This window comes from Rutidosis leptorrhynchoides, chromosome 2, assembly GCF_046630445.1.
Source record: "Rutidosis leptorrhynchoides isolate AG116_Rl617_1_P2 chromosome 2, CSIRO_AGI_Rlap_v1, whole genome shotgun sequence".
Lineage (NCBI taxonomy): Eukaryota > Viridiplantae > Streptophyta > Magnoliopsida > Asterales > Asteraceae > Rutidosis > Rutidosis leptorrhynchoides.
In genome coordinates, this window is record NC_092334.1 from 703,372,788 (window position 1) to 703,389,270 (window position 16,483).

The following is a 16,483-nucleotide window of genomic DNA, read 5'->3' on the forward strand; positions in this document are numbered from 1 at the left end:
TTTCTAGGAGTTTATTCATAGGAGTGGCAATTTTAGAAAAATCTTTTATAAAACGTCGGTAAAAACCGGCATGCCCTAGAAAACTCCTAACTCCTCTAACATTGGTGGGATGTGGAAGTTTAGCAATTACATCTACTTTAGCTCTATCCACTTCAATCCCTTCTTTTGAAATTTTATGTCCAAGAACGATGCCTTCTTTAACCATGAAATGGCATTTCTCCCAATTAAGTACTAGATTTGATTTTTCGCATCTAATTAGCATTCGTTCCAGATTAACTAGACATGATTTAAATGTATCACCGAAGACTGAAAAGTCATCCATGAATACTTCCATGCATTCTTCTATCATGTCATGAAAAATCGCCATCATACACCTTTGAAAGGTTGCAGGGGCGTTACAAAGTCCAAATGGCATTCTTTTGTAAGCAAAAGTACCATAAGGGCACGTGAATGTGGTTTTCTCTTGATCTTCGGGTGCTATTGGAATTTGAAAATATCCGGAAAATCCATCTAGAAAACAATAGTAACTATTTCCGGCTAATCTTTCCAACATTTGATCTATGAAAGGTAAGGGAAAGTGATCTTTTCTGGTGGCGTCATTTAATTTTCTATAATCAATACATACACGCCATCCTGTAACAGTCCTAGTAGGAATAAGCTCATTTTTCTCATTTGTAATGACAGTCATGCCACCCTTCTTAGGCATGCATTGAACTGGGCTTACCCATGGACTATCAGAGATTGGATAAATTAAACCTGCATCTAGCAGTTTAATAATCTCTTTCTTAACTACATCTTGCATATTAGGATTTAGTCTTCGTTGGCGTTGCACATACGTTTTATGACCTTCTTCCATAAGGATTTTATGTGTGCAATACGAAGGACTTATTCCTTTAATATCATGAATCTTCCATGCAATGGCTGGTTTATGAGCTTTCAACACAGAAATGAGTTGTGATTTCTCATTTTCAGTAAGAGAAGACGATATTATTACAGGTAATTCAGATTCACCATGTAAATAAGCGTATTCCAAATGGTTTGGAAGTGGCTTTAACTCTAATTTCGGAGGTTCTTCTATCGATGATTTATATCGATATCTGTCTTCTTCTTTTAGCATTTGAATTTCTTCTGTTGTTGGTTCATATCCATTAGCTATAAGTGTAGCTAACATTTCAGCTTCATCAATTGGTTCATTACCTTCTCCTAAAGAACATTCTCCTGTTCCTTGTAATTCTGGAAATTCTTCTAACAATTCTGCATGTGCATCTATAGTTTGAATATAATAACATGTATCATCTGCAGATTGCGGTTGTTGCATTGCTCTATCAACTGAAAAGGTAACACTCTCATCCTCTATACTTAGGGTCAGTTTCTTACCGAACACGTCTATCATTGCTTTAGCCGTGTTTAAGAATGGTCTTCCTAATATGAGAGGAACTTGAGAATCTTCTTCCATGTCCAAAACAACAAAATCTACTGGAAATACTAAAGTACCAACTTTAACTAGCATGTTCTCCATTATCCCTCTAGGATATTTTATTGATCTATCGGCTAGTTGTATGCTTATTCTGGTTGGTTTCAATTCTCCAAGGTCTAGTTTAGCGTATAGTGAATACGGCATTAGATTTATACTAGCACCTAAGTCTGCCAATGCTTCTATTGAACTAAGACTACCCAGAAAACATGGAATTGTGAAACTTCCTGGATCAGATAGTTTTTCTGGTATCTTATTCAACAGCACTGCTGAACAATTAGCATTCATAGTAACAGCCGAAAGTTCTTCCATTTTCTTTCTATTCGTGATTAGATCTTTCAAGAATTTAGCATATCTTGGCATTCCTGAAATCACATCAATGAAAGGAAGATTTACATTTATCTGTTTAAACATATCCAAGAATTTGGATTGCTCGGCTTCAAGTTTTTCCTTCTTCATTTTACTCGGGTAAGGAAGTGGTGGTTGGTATGGTTTAACATAAGGTTTATCCTTAACTGCGTTATCTTCATTAACCTTTTCAACTACCGGTTCTTTTTCCTTATCTTGATCAGGTTGTGGTTCTTGTGGAGTAGGAATGGTTTCATCAGAAGTTACAGGTATTTCAGGTGGTTTAAGTGTTGTACCACTTCTTGTGGTAATGACTTTAGCTGTTTCATTCCTGGGGTTAGCATTTGTATCACTAGGTAAACTTCCCGGTTTTCTTTCACCTATTAACCTTGCTAGGTTACTTACTTCTTGTTCCAGATTTTGAATAGAAGCTTGTTGATTTCTAAATGCTTGAGCATTTTGTTCATTGGTTTGTTTTTGAAATGTGAAAAACTGCGTTTGAGTTTCAACTAGCTTCGTCATCATATCTTCTAAATTCGGCTTTTTATCATCGGTTTGTTGTGGTGGTTTGTTTTGAAAATTAGGTCTTTGCTGATTGTAAGTATTATTGGATACTTGTTGATTGCTAGGACCTTGTTGGTTATTGTATGGAATATTTCGGTTATAGTTCTGATTTTGATTGTAAATAGGTCTTGGCGGTTGATAATTATTCTGATAATTATTTCCAGGCCTTTGGTTTATGTATGAAATATTCTCTCTTTGTTCCATTGTTAATTCAATGCTGAGACAATCTTTTGTCAAATGTGGTCCTCCACACTGCTCACAACTAATTCGTATAGCATGAATATCTTTAGTCATCTTTTCCATTCGTCTCTCGAAAGCATCTATCTTTGCCGAAATGGAATCTAAGTCATGGCTAGAATCGGCTCTAGCTGCTTTAGATGATCTAATGATATCTTTTTCTTGGTGCCACTCATGTGAGTGGGAAGTAGTATTATCAATAATTTTGTAAGCATCAGTTTCGGTTTTCTTCATAATAGAACCACCAGCTGCTATATCTATGTCTTTTCTTGTAGTGATGTCGCATCCTTGGTAGAATATTTGTACTATTTGGCAGGTGTCTAAACCATGTTGCGGACATCCTCTTAACAACTTTCCATATCTTGTCCACGCCTCATATAGAGTTTCATTTGGCTTCTGTGTGAACGTAACAATTTCTGCTTGAAGTCTTACGGCTTTAGATGCAGGAAAGAATTGTTTAAGAAATTTGTCAATTAAAACGTCCCATGTATCGATTGCCCCTTCAGGTAACGATTCCAACCAATCTTTGGCTTCTCCCTTTAAAGTCCAGGGAAATAACATGAGATATATCTGTTCATCCTCCACTTCTCGGATTTTAAATAGTGTGCAGATCCTATTAAAGGTACGTAGATGTTCATTTGGATCTTCCTTCGGCGCACCACTAAATTGGCATTGATTAGTCACCATGTGTAGAATTTGTCCTTTGATTTCATAATCTGGCGCATTAATGTCTGGATGAGTAATTGCGTGACCTTGGCCAGTGCGTTTAGCTCTCATTCGGTCTTCCATACTTAAAGGTTCCAGATTCTCCATAATTGAATTTGTTGACTCGGTATCACTAGATGATTCTGATTTAATAGTTCGTTCCTCAACAATCTCTGTTTGAATGATTGGTGGTTCCGGAGGAAAGTTTAATGGTTCAGGATCTACGAACCGTTCCTGAATATTTTCTGGATTCTCAATTGTGAGGTTTGTTTCAAAAACTGGATTATCGGAAATTTGAACTGAAGTACTTGGTCGACTGGATGACGATTCTAAAGAAAAATCAACGGCGGTTATATTTGTTAAACGATGTCTTGATCGAGTTACAGGTGGTGAACGTACAAAAGGTGATGAACGTCTTGCTCGGTGCATTCACTGAATATCCTATTAGTTTTTAAAAGGAAAGAAAAATTATAATAAGTTATCCAATCAATAGAATTTTCTGATTTTGCCCACGTTTCGAATAGCCAAAAGATGCAGCAGAGGGGCAGGATTCGTTTGGTCTCAATATAATTGAGGACTGTTTGGCTCCAATAACCCGGTCCACGTACAAATCCAACTATTACTACGAACCAGAAAATTTTGATGTCTATCAATTTAACCACTTAAAATAAATTTTCGTAATTTTAAGAAATTTAGATAAGAAGTAGAATAAAAATTTATGTCCTAAAACTAGAATAGCGAGAAATAAGAGAGAAAAAGAGTTCGTCGAAAAAGGTCGAAAAAGAAAAAAAAAATGGTTGAAAAATAAAAGGTGACGGAAAAATAAAAGAAACTTATCAAAACTTAAAAATACTTTACTAACCTAACCTTATTACTACAACTAACTTAAAATTATAATCGCAAATTGAAATTACTAATTGGAATGATAATTGATACATAGTAAAAGGTCTAAAAATATTAAAGCTTACAAGGAAAAACTAAATCCCAAATGGAAATAACTTAAAAAAAAAACTAAAACTTAAAAAGGCGTCGCAAAATTCTAAAGCACCTAAATCTTAGTTTAAAGAAAAAGCACTTAAGGAATTCTACGGCAAAGCCTAAAAATCTAGGAGTAAAAATAACTATAGCAAAAACTAAGTTTAAAATTAATTATGAGCTAAAAATACAAAAGTTATGCTACAACGATTAAAAAGGTACAAAATATAAAAATATACAAAAAGTTGTAAAAAGTACAATTTTTATAAAAATATTATTTTTATATTATTTATTTAATAAAACTACTAATTTTACAAATTAATTAAACTAATTAAAACTAAATACAACAAATTAAATAAAAAGTAAAAATAAAACTAAAACTAATAATAATAATAATAATAATAATTAGGTTTTAATAATAATTAATTAATAATAACCGTAATTAATGCAGGTTTAGGGCTTCCTGTCGCCTGTCAGAAGGTCTCCGCGAGTCGCGGCAATTAAAGAAGAAAACCCCGCGAGTCGCGGGGTTCAGAAATTCAGCTGACAGGGTTGAGTTTTTACGCGTTTTCTTTATTTTTTTTTTTTTATTTTATTTTATGTTTTCTGTTTTTTAAATAAATAAAAGATTTTAAAATAAAACTTATATTTTTATAAACTAAAATAGAAATAAAGAAACTTATAAAACTTAAATATTTAACAAAATCTTAAAAATACTAATATTTTTGTTTTTTTTTTCTTTTTTTGAATAATTAAAACGTATTTTTACAAAAGCGACTTTTAATAAAAGTAACTAAAAATCTTTTTTTTTTTTTTTTATATTAGCGTTGCGCTTCCGGCTTTTAAGAGTGTTCCCCGGCAGCGGCGCCAAAAATACTTGATGTGAAGCGAGGTGTATATAAAATAGTTTATATTTTATTAGGAAAAACTATTAAATACGATACAATTTTACACAAGATATTTATTTATTTATAGAATGGATATACTTAAACCTTGCTACAACACTTATAGGCAGTGTACCTAATCGTACAGTAGTGTAGTTTTTAGTAAGTCCGGTTCGTTCCATAGGGAAATCTTTAAACAAAGCTCAACGCTATATTAGTTTACTTTTATAAAAATACAAATATATATATAAGTAATATTATTATTATAAAGGGGGGTTTTTACCGTTTAATGACCGGTTTGTCGATTTTAAAACTTTAGTCGCAGTTAAAACCTAATGTAAAATATAAAATAAATACAAGACTTAAATTAAAGCGTAAAGTAAATAACAATAATGAAATTGCGAATAATAAAATTGCGATAATTAAAAAGTACGATAATTAAAAGTGCGATTAAATAACAATAAATAAAAGTGCGATAATTAGAAGTGCAATTAAATATAAAATAAAGGAAATTAAATATGAAATAAAAGAATTATGCTTATTTAAACTTCCGTAATCATGATGTTTGACGTGTTGATTTTAGTTTTATGCCCATGGGTTAATTGTCCTTTGTCCTGGATTATTCAATATGTCCGTCTGGTTTTTGTCCATAACAGTCCATCAGTCATAAATATAAATTGCAAGTGTCCTTGTTAAATTATTATTATACCCGAAGTTAAATATTCCAACTAATTGGGGATTCGAATTGTAACAAGGTTTTAATACTTTGTTTAATGAATACACCAGGTTATCGACTGCGTGTAAACCAAGGTTTTACTACTTTGTTAACAATTACACCAATTACCCTTGAATGTAATTTCACCCCTGTTTTAATTATTCTAGTGGCTATTAATCCATTCCCGTGTCCGGTTAAATGAACGATTATTCGTACATATAAATACCCCGCCCATCGTGTCCGATCGAGTGTATATGGTAAATTATAGGGCCGCCCAATTGTAAATCTTTATATTAACATTAACAAACTTTCATTTAGTTAAACAAATATAAAGCCCATTAATAGCCCATAGTCTAATTTCCACAAGTGTCGTTCTTTTGTCCAAACCCCAATTATGGTACAAAGCCCAATTACCCAATTTTAGTAATTAGCCCAACATCATGATTACTTCGTTTTAAATAAGCATAATAATAACTTAGCTACGAGACATTAATATAAAAAGGTTGAACATAACTTACAATGATTAAAAATAGCGTAGCGTTACACGGACAGAATTTCGACTTACACCCTTACAACATTCGCTAACATACCCTTATTATTAGAATTAAAATTAAAATTAAAATATAAATTATATATATATATATATAAGTTTTACGTATGAAGAGGAAGAAAAAGATATGAAATTTGATCAGAATTCGGTTGGCTTTATAGCCAGAGTTGAAAATTGGGGCTCCGCGACTCGCGGCAAAATGCCCTTAAAACTCCGCGAGTCGCGGAGATGTATTTACAGCTCACACCCTTGGAGTTTCTTGCTGCCGACGGTTTTTATTATATATATATAATATATATATAATTAATATAATTAATTATATATTATATTATATTTATATACATAGTTAACTTGTAATTTTTAGTCCGTTGCGTCGAGCGTTAAGAGTTGACTCTGGTCCCGGTTCCGGATTTTCGAACGTCCTCGCGTACAATTTAATATCTTGTACTTTGCGTTTTGAATTTTGTACTCTTGTGATTTCGAGACGTTTCTTATCAATAATTGGAACCTCTTTGATTGTCTTTTGTTCTTTTGAGCTTTTTGGTCGTTTGCGTCTTCAAATCGTCGAATCTGTCTTTTGTCTTCACCTTTTATTATTTAAACGAATATCACTTGTAAATAGAACAATTGCAACTAAAAGCTTGTCTTTCTTGAGGAATAATGCTATGAAATATATGTTCGTTTTTAGCATTATCAGAACCCATCCCCAATTCATCCAGAATAGATGATGACTAATTGGTTGATCCATTCCGGTCACACTGCTTTCGGAACTGGAGTGGGATTCCATTTCGGAATCCGAGGGACTTGAACTAATGACGAATTCCATTTCGTACGATTGAATAAAGAATTTTTCGATATGAAATGATTTTCCGGCTATCGGGTGGTATTCTAATTATATAGAGCAAAAGGTTTTGTAGATTACAGAGGAATTTACGGAATATGTCAGGCAAAGTTTACAGTAACAGATACGCTAAGATATGAATTAGCAGATACGCTAAGATATGAATTTTGTCTATACACTATTCATGCAATCAATGCAATAAGATGTGTCTAGACTAAGAATGATAAGCAGGTAATTTTCGACAAAAATGATGAGCAAAACTTTTGACATGCAGACACGGTCGAAGTCCAGACTCACTAATGCATCCTAACGACTATCAGTTAGACACACTAATGCAGACCTGGTTCGCTAAGACCACCGCTCTGATACCAACTGAAAGGATCCGTTCATATACATTATAAACGATTCACAATAGTTGACTACATCGCGAGGTATTTGACCTCTATATGATACATTTTACAAACATTGCATTCGTTTTTAAAAGACAAACTTTCTTTACAACGAAAGTTGACGGCATGCACACCATTTCATAATACATCCAACTATAATTGGCTTAATAATAATCTTGATGAACTCAATGACTCGAATGCAACGTCTTTCAAAATATGCCATGAATGACTCCAAGTAATATCCTTAAAATGAGCTAATGTACAGCGGAAGATTTCTTTAATACCTGAGAATAAACATGCTTTAAAGTGTCAACCAAAAGGTTGGTGAGTTCATAGGTTTATCATAACAATCATTTCAATATATTAATAGACCACAAGATTTCCGTTTATAAATATATGTACACTCGCAAGTGTATAAAAGTATTCTATAAGTTGTAGGCACCCAGTAACAAGCCTTAACGTTCATGTTGTACCCTCTGAAGTACACCAGATCAGGTGTGTTTAAAATAACCTCGAAGTACTAAAGCATCTCATAGTCAGGATGGGGTTTGTCAGGCCCAATAGATCTATCTTTAGGATTCGCGCCTACCGTACATAGACAAGTAGTTTAATGTTACCAAGCTAAGGGTATATTTCTGGTTTAAACCCACGTAGAATTGGTTTTAGTACTTGTGCCTATTTCGTAAAACATTTATAAAAACAGCGCATGTATTCTCAGTCCCAAAAATATATATAAAAGGGAGCAAATGAAACTCACAATACTGTATTTCGTAGCAATTATGTATATGACGGCATTGAACAAGTGCAGGGTTTGTCTCAGATTCACGAACGTATCAATATTGTGATTCAATATTGCAGGAAAGTACGTAGACGCAACGAAAATGATAAACGTTAGGTTGACCTCACGAGCAATACCCTCGATCAATACCCATAACCTCCATAGCTATAACCCATAATTTCCTTAGCTCTATCCCGTTTGAAAACTTATTTTGAAATCGTCTGAGTATAACTCCGTCGTAGTATTTTATGTATACTAATAATATCTTGAAATAATACAAAGAAAATATATATATGTAATTCGATTGAGAGAGTTTAGAGAAATATATTTTCAAGTTTCTATGAAATAATGAAACCTATTGAATTCTATTTATAATAGATTTTTGAATTATTAAAGTGAATTATTAAAGTATGAATTATTAAAGTGAATTATTAAAGTATGAATTATTAAAGTGAATTATTAAAGTGAATTATTAAAGTATGAATTATTAAAGTGAATTATTAAAGTTAAAGTAAAATAAAAGTAAAGTAAAGGTAAAGTTAAAGTATAGTAAAAGTATAAAAACTATGTATGTATAATACGCGTATAAATATATATAATATTAATTTAAATCGTTATATATATTTAATGAAATAAAATATAAATATCGTTATATTTATTATACTGGTTAAGTAATGAGTTGTCAAAAGTGATTCTAGATATTTATAAAAGTTATATACGTTTTAATAATAAAGTTCTTTTTAAACTGAAAACGTCTTTGTACGTTTGAAAATAGATTAATAGAATATTATGGAAACCAATTCTCCACTAACTTTTGTCTAACTTTCGTAAATGACACTTTTTGTTTTTATTTATAAATAGCTTTACAAATTATTCTGAATATCGTTAAGAGGAATAGATTTTCTCAAATCATAGTGGACCTCTCAACAGAGACTTGTAATCATAATTCAATGTTTCTGATAATTCAATCATTTAATATATTTTTTTTATTTCGTCGAAAATCATATTGAAACAAATACGTTCGTGTAAAGTATTATACGTTTAATACTTTATTAATATTCTCAAGTTATAATATATATATATATACATATACATATCTATTTATATATAACGGTTCGTGAATCGTCGGAATTTGGTCGAGGTTATAATGAATGTATGAACACAGTTTAAAATTCTTGAGATTTAACTTAACAAACTTTGCTTATCGTGTTGGAATAATATAAAGATTAAAGTTTAAATTTGGTCGAAAATTTCTGGGTCGTCACATTAGTCCAGACACGTCTTGCTGCATTGATTGCATGAATAGTGTATAGATAAGATTCATATCTTAGCGTATCTGTTACTGTAAACCTTACCTGGCGTATCCCGTAAATCCCTCCGTAATCTATGAAACCTTTTGTTCTATATATATGGATATTCTATGTAATTAAGAATACCATCCGTTAGCCATAAAATCATTTCATATTTAAAAATTCTTTATCCAATCGTACGAAATGGAATTCGTCATTAGTTCAAGTGACTCGGATTCCGAAATGGAATCCCACTCAAGCTCCGAAAGCAGTGTGACCGGAATGGATCAACCAATCAGTCATCATCTATTCTGGATGAATTGGGGATGGGTTCGTAGTCTCCTCAATCATTGGAGACAAGAAGAAGGTGATCCTTTTCATCCACCACATTGCCCTATTGGCGAAGAACCTGAAGCACTTACCGGTGAACCTGTTCGAAACACCATCTTTTCTCTCATTTCTAGAGTATCTCGCCACAATTTTATACTATACCAAATTCTAGATTATATTTATCCGCTATTCCGAACCGAAAATCATCCCGGTGTAATAGAAGAAATCAACGAGCTTCGCGCTCGGGTAGTGGCTTTAGAGAATATGGTGCGAAGGTTACAAACACCAGCAGCAGCGCCAGCAGCATAACCAGTACCACCATCAATGTCAACAGTACCATCACCACCACCAACATCAACATCCGCATCCCACACCTCAACATCTTAATCTATACCCCGAACATCAACGTCATACGCACCATGGATACCAAGGAGTACCAACAACAACAACATCATCACACATCTCAATCTCGCAATCTATACCTCAAGCATAATCATCGTTCTACGAATCGTTTTTACGAATCGATCTACATAAACTATCTTCGTCCTTCATAGTGATTATGTAATCTCTAATATTTTAGAGAATATGTACTCTAGTTCTAGCCATAAATCTGATGAGTTTAATATCACATTGACTCATTAAATCCATAATTACGTCTGAAGAAAATATATATGTATATATGTTTTCATAAAGATTGTAATTTAAAATTTTTATTGTACAAACTGTTAATGGTGAAAATATTTTAACGGGTAGGTAATACCCGAGGAATATTTAGATTTCGCATTAATAAGTTACACTGTACATTCTTTGAATATGATTCAACAGTCATTTACTATCCTACTTGCAACCACAACTATACGAATCCGTTCATCACAGATTAACTATTTTCATTCAAATTCAAATTTCATATTAGGATTTTGACATATCAGAATCCAACAAGTGGCATAATGAAGAAAAAAAAATGGACACAATAAAAATTGATTAGAAACACACTAATTAACAATATGAAATTTTGTTAAGAATCCACGCTAACAAAATTCTAGCTAACTGTTCCTAGCTAACTGTTAATTCCGTATTACATTTTATTTATCGCAATTTAATTATCACAATTTATTTTATCACAATTTAATTCTCGCAATTTTATTTATTGTTATTTAATTTCTGTTATTTACTTCACGCACTTTATTTATCGTTATTTAATTTCTGTTATTTATTTTACGCACTTTAAATATCGGGACACGTATTTAAGGTTTTGACATATCATATCGACGCATCTATATATATTATTTGGAATCACCATAGACACTCTATATGCAGTAATGGTCGAGTTCTCTATACAGGGTTGAGGTTGATTCTACAATAATATATATAGTTTGAGTTGTGATCGAGTCTGAGACGTATACGGGTCACGATACGTATTAATTAATTCGAATATTATATATTAAACTATATATGAATTATTGGACTGTCAACTGTGGACTATCGACTGTAGATTAATAACATTAAATAATTAAAATAAATTAAAATATTGATTATAACATATGAAACTAAACAATTCTTCAAGTTGCCACTTGATTTCATCTTAAACCTTAATTGAACCTTGGCGATTCCAATCTGCATTCAAACTTTCATAATTCTTGAAAACACCTCAATCGATAGGATGAATCAACCGCACTTCATTTACGGAAGGAAAGATTTGTCCATATAGTTATGCACCTAAGAAACTCTCGACAACTGAGTAAAAGTTTAACACGTAGCCGCGTCAGATCCTTTGACATTTATTAGCAAAAATAACTTTGTGATCCCTTTTCAAAGTAGCAAATTTTGTCACAGCTCCAGTTAGTACATCGACCTTTCATTCGAATAAGTCTTATTATAAATTTGATATATAAGTTTACCTTTCATCATCGTTATCGGGGAACCGTTTATATTCCACCACATTAGCAGTAAACTTACCAGCAAACTCGTTGCTCCTTGGCTTAAACCTCTCCAATAAATCACTATATTTATCCATTGAAACCCTATCATATACTCATCCGCATCTTGTAACGAGAACTGCTATAACAATTACCAGGAATCAGCAATCAGTACTTTGAAAACTCACAGCATATCTACATCAACAGTTATATGTATGACATTTATCTCTTAGAATTATGATCTCTCGTTCTGAAATTCTGAAAAGCACTCAGTCACAAATCAATACTCTGAATGTTGAAAAAGCTGAATGAAGCAACAGAAACCATAGACAACCGTAAACGACCTTAATCATCGGAAGTTTGATGATAAAGAATAGTATGTTGGAAAAGCTCAGAAAAAGTGGAACTGGAAAACGGATTGAGCTAACCACGAAAGAGACCAAGGACAAATACAAGGACCAAACTCTATAATCAAAGAATTCAGGTAATTCTAGATTCGTTGAAATCTTTAGAGAATATCTTGCTCCGAAGTCATGTTAAAATCTTGCGGAAAATCTTTCTCCATCAACCATCGAACTTAGAAATTCCAAAATATCATCATCAATATCTTCGATATTTCTGAGGGTATTTTCATAAATATTCTCGTCCGAGATTATATACCTCTTCGTGCTTCCTGTGTATCATTATATTGAAAACATTCAATAGAAAATTTAGTACCGAAAAGCAGATTATGCGAAACTATGAAGAAAGCCGTGGACAAATCACAAAGAATAAGTTTGACTTCAAAGAATCCAAATGATTCAATATCTGCTAAAGTCTTTAGTGAATATCTTGCTCCTTACTCTAAACCCTTGCAGACAATAGTTTCTATCATCCTCTGATCTTAGATATTCCAAGATATTATCCTATCTTTCATTATAAATATCCTTCATATTTCTGAAGATATTTTTATAACTATTCTTATCTGAAATCATTAATCTCTTCGTGCTATCAGTATTACATCATATAGAAACTGTTAGTTTCTATATTCTGTAAACTTTCAAGCTTAAAATATGAATGTTATTGAAGTAATATTGGGAACTGATGCATGAGTTAGTATAATATAATGACACTTGATCAACGTGATTATATTACAGTAAGTCATGCTGAGTTTCTAATGAAACGTGATGATTCACAAACCATAACGTCATCATGCGTCATGTTACATAACTCTTTCATTCTACATAACCTCCGAACATATCAAGAAGAATATATTCTTGATAGTTCTATCTTCTGTAATTTTGATAAATTTGAAAATCAAATCGTGCTATCACGTTCCACCATGCTTAGAACATTATAATCATTTGAAACTCTATATCTACGAATTCTGGGATCATTGTTCGCTTGACTTGGAGTCGGGAAGAGAAAACAAGAACATGGAACTCCGAAAAATAAAGGAAAATATAAAGCCGATCACAAACACAGGAATTACAAACTGTGTATATCAATGTTTATCGCAACATAAAGACACGGGAGAATTAAAAACATTATAACCCCGAGGGCGAAGTAGAAGAAAACAGATTCCTCCGATGGTAATTGGAAAAGGAGAATAATTGTTACGATAGTGAGGATAAGGACAAGGATCAGAATTGGATTAAGCATTTTCATAATCTTTTGAATTTGTGGATTGTATAGAAATGGTGAGAATAAGGGAACAGAAGAGCTTAATTTATAAGGGAAATATCAGACAGAGTAATCGAGGCAGATCACCGTATTTAATTTTAGAGATCTTAATTTCCTTATTCACCGAAGAATCAAATCTTTTAGATTTCGAAGATTTCCTTTAAATCTCTTGAATTCCGGAATTCAAACGTGACTACGTCAAAAGTTAAGACGAACCTTATTTTCTGAATTCAACCATAACTACGTCAAAAGTAAAGACGAATATCTATTACCTTATCTCAATCTTTTGTGGTAACTTCATTCGTACTCTTCGAATAATCGAATTGTCTTATCCATATTTCTCAATAAAGAAAAAAAAAACTCTATTTATCAACTTATACGAGTCATGAAAACATCCTTATTGTTAGCCATGACAACCTCACTCAAATTTCGGGACGAAATTTCTTTAACGGGTAGGTACTGTGATGACCCGGGAATTTCCGATCAAATTTAAACTTATTCTTTTATGATTCCGACACGATAAGCAAAATCTGTAATGTTAAGTCTCAAAATTATTTGAACTGTTTCATGAAATCATTTACCCTTTGACTATGCTCGATGATTCACGAACAACTATTGTTAATATATATATATATATATATATATATATATATATATATATATATATATATATATATATATATATATATATATATATATATATATATATATATATATATATAACTAAATATAAGTGTATATATTAATTTGAGAAAATAAGATAGAATTTAAACATTTGAACTAAAAATATAATGTAATATATAAAATAATTAAACTGTTATTAATATGACATCCATATATAATTAAGATTATATATATTGTAATGTATATATAAAATACATAAATATTAAACCTCCAAATATCTTATTATATAAAATAAGTATTACATATTTAATAAAATGTAAAGTTAGTATACTAAATTATAAGATTAAATAAAAATTGCTATATTAATATTTTCACTATTAGTATTAATATTTAGATCAATATTAAAATATGTATTATTAATATTATTGTTCCTAAAATAAAAGATATAGATACGAGATTTAATATATGTAATTTATTACATCCTAACTATTAATTTTATTATTATTAGTAACTATTATCAACAGCATTATTATTATTATTATTTATTGTTATTATTATTGTAATATGATTATTATCAACATTATTAAGAATTAACATTTATATATATATAATATTTAATTATTTATAGGAATTAAATATAATTTAGAAAATAAAAAAAATAGAATTTCGTACAAGAGGATTACACATCCCCATCTGTAATTTGTTTCTTTCCTTCTGTTTTTCTGCATCTTGTGAATTAATGTCAAACCTTGCCATCACCACCTAACAATCGAACAGTTAGTGTGTTGGATAAAAAAAAAAGATTTGATTTCCCTACAGTCAATTACTAATTATAAACTACTTGTAAAGCAAAAGGGTTCTGCATCTGATATTTTTTTTTCTCCCTTCTTTATTACTCATCTTTCTGTCTCTTAATAAACCCATTTAAACCTTATTTTGATTCGAATTAAATGGAAGAAAAGTAGAAACGCAGAAGTGTTCTAAATCTTGTCGTGAATATTTCTTCAAATTCGCAGGTTTTAATTTGCCAAATCAAAGTCGAATTCGAAGAGTCAAACTTAGAATCAAAAGTCAACTGAATTTTTATTTCTAAAAATTCGAAATCTAAAAGTTGTTTCAGGTTAAATTGAAAACTTACGAGTATTTAAATGATGATTTGAAGGGTAGTTGATGTTGAAATTGTTGATCAAAACGAACTCTGAATCAAAATTATATATATTTTTTTTACGTCGAGCAGCAGCAAACTTACATATATATATATATATATATATATATATATATATATATATATATATATATATATATATATATATATATATATATATATATATATATATATATATATATATATTTTATTTTGTTCTAATTTAATCAAACAATCTATTGAAACGTTTCGTGTGTTATTGAATCTGATAACATAAGTAGTATGTGCATCTGTTATGATTAAATGGGTGGATTCGATATGAGTTTGTTAAGAGGATGAAGATGAATAGATGTTACGGGTTATATAAATGACTGAACGAATTAAAACAGAAAGACAGAACTCAGAGCAATGGTTTGGGTATGGTGTCGGGTTTCGAGAGGTCCTGGGTTCAATTCGTGCTGGAGACAAGTTTTTTAAAAAAAAACACTTATTGAGGTAGTTTCTTTATTCTAAAAATCATAATTATTATTATTGTTGTAATTATTATTATTACTAGTTATTATTATTGTTAAATATTATTATTGTTGATATAAATCATTTTGATATGTTATTATGTTAATTGTGTTATTAGAAATAGAATTATTATAATTATTATTATTATCATTATTATTATCATTAGTAAAAGGTATTAACTAACAACTATTATTATTATTATCATAATTATAATTACAATTATAATTATTAATATTATGGTTAAGTTAATTACTAGTATTACTATAATAATACAATTACATATTAATATCAAATAAATGAGTATTGTTATCATAACTATAATTATTATTATTACTATTAATATTAAAATAGGTATTAATATGATTATGATTATTACTAATATTATGTAAATAATACAAGTTATTATTTTCGCAAATATTAGTATTAATATCATTTTATAAATACTAGAATTATTATTATTAACATAAGTATGATTATTAATATTATCATGGGTATTATTATTATATAATTATCAAAACCATTATCAAAACTGTCATTTACAGAAA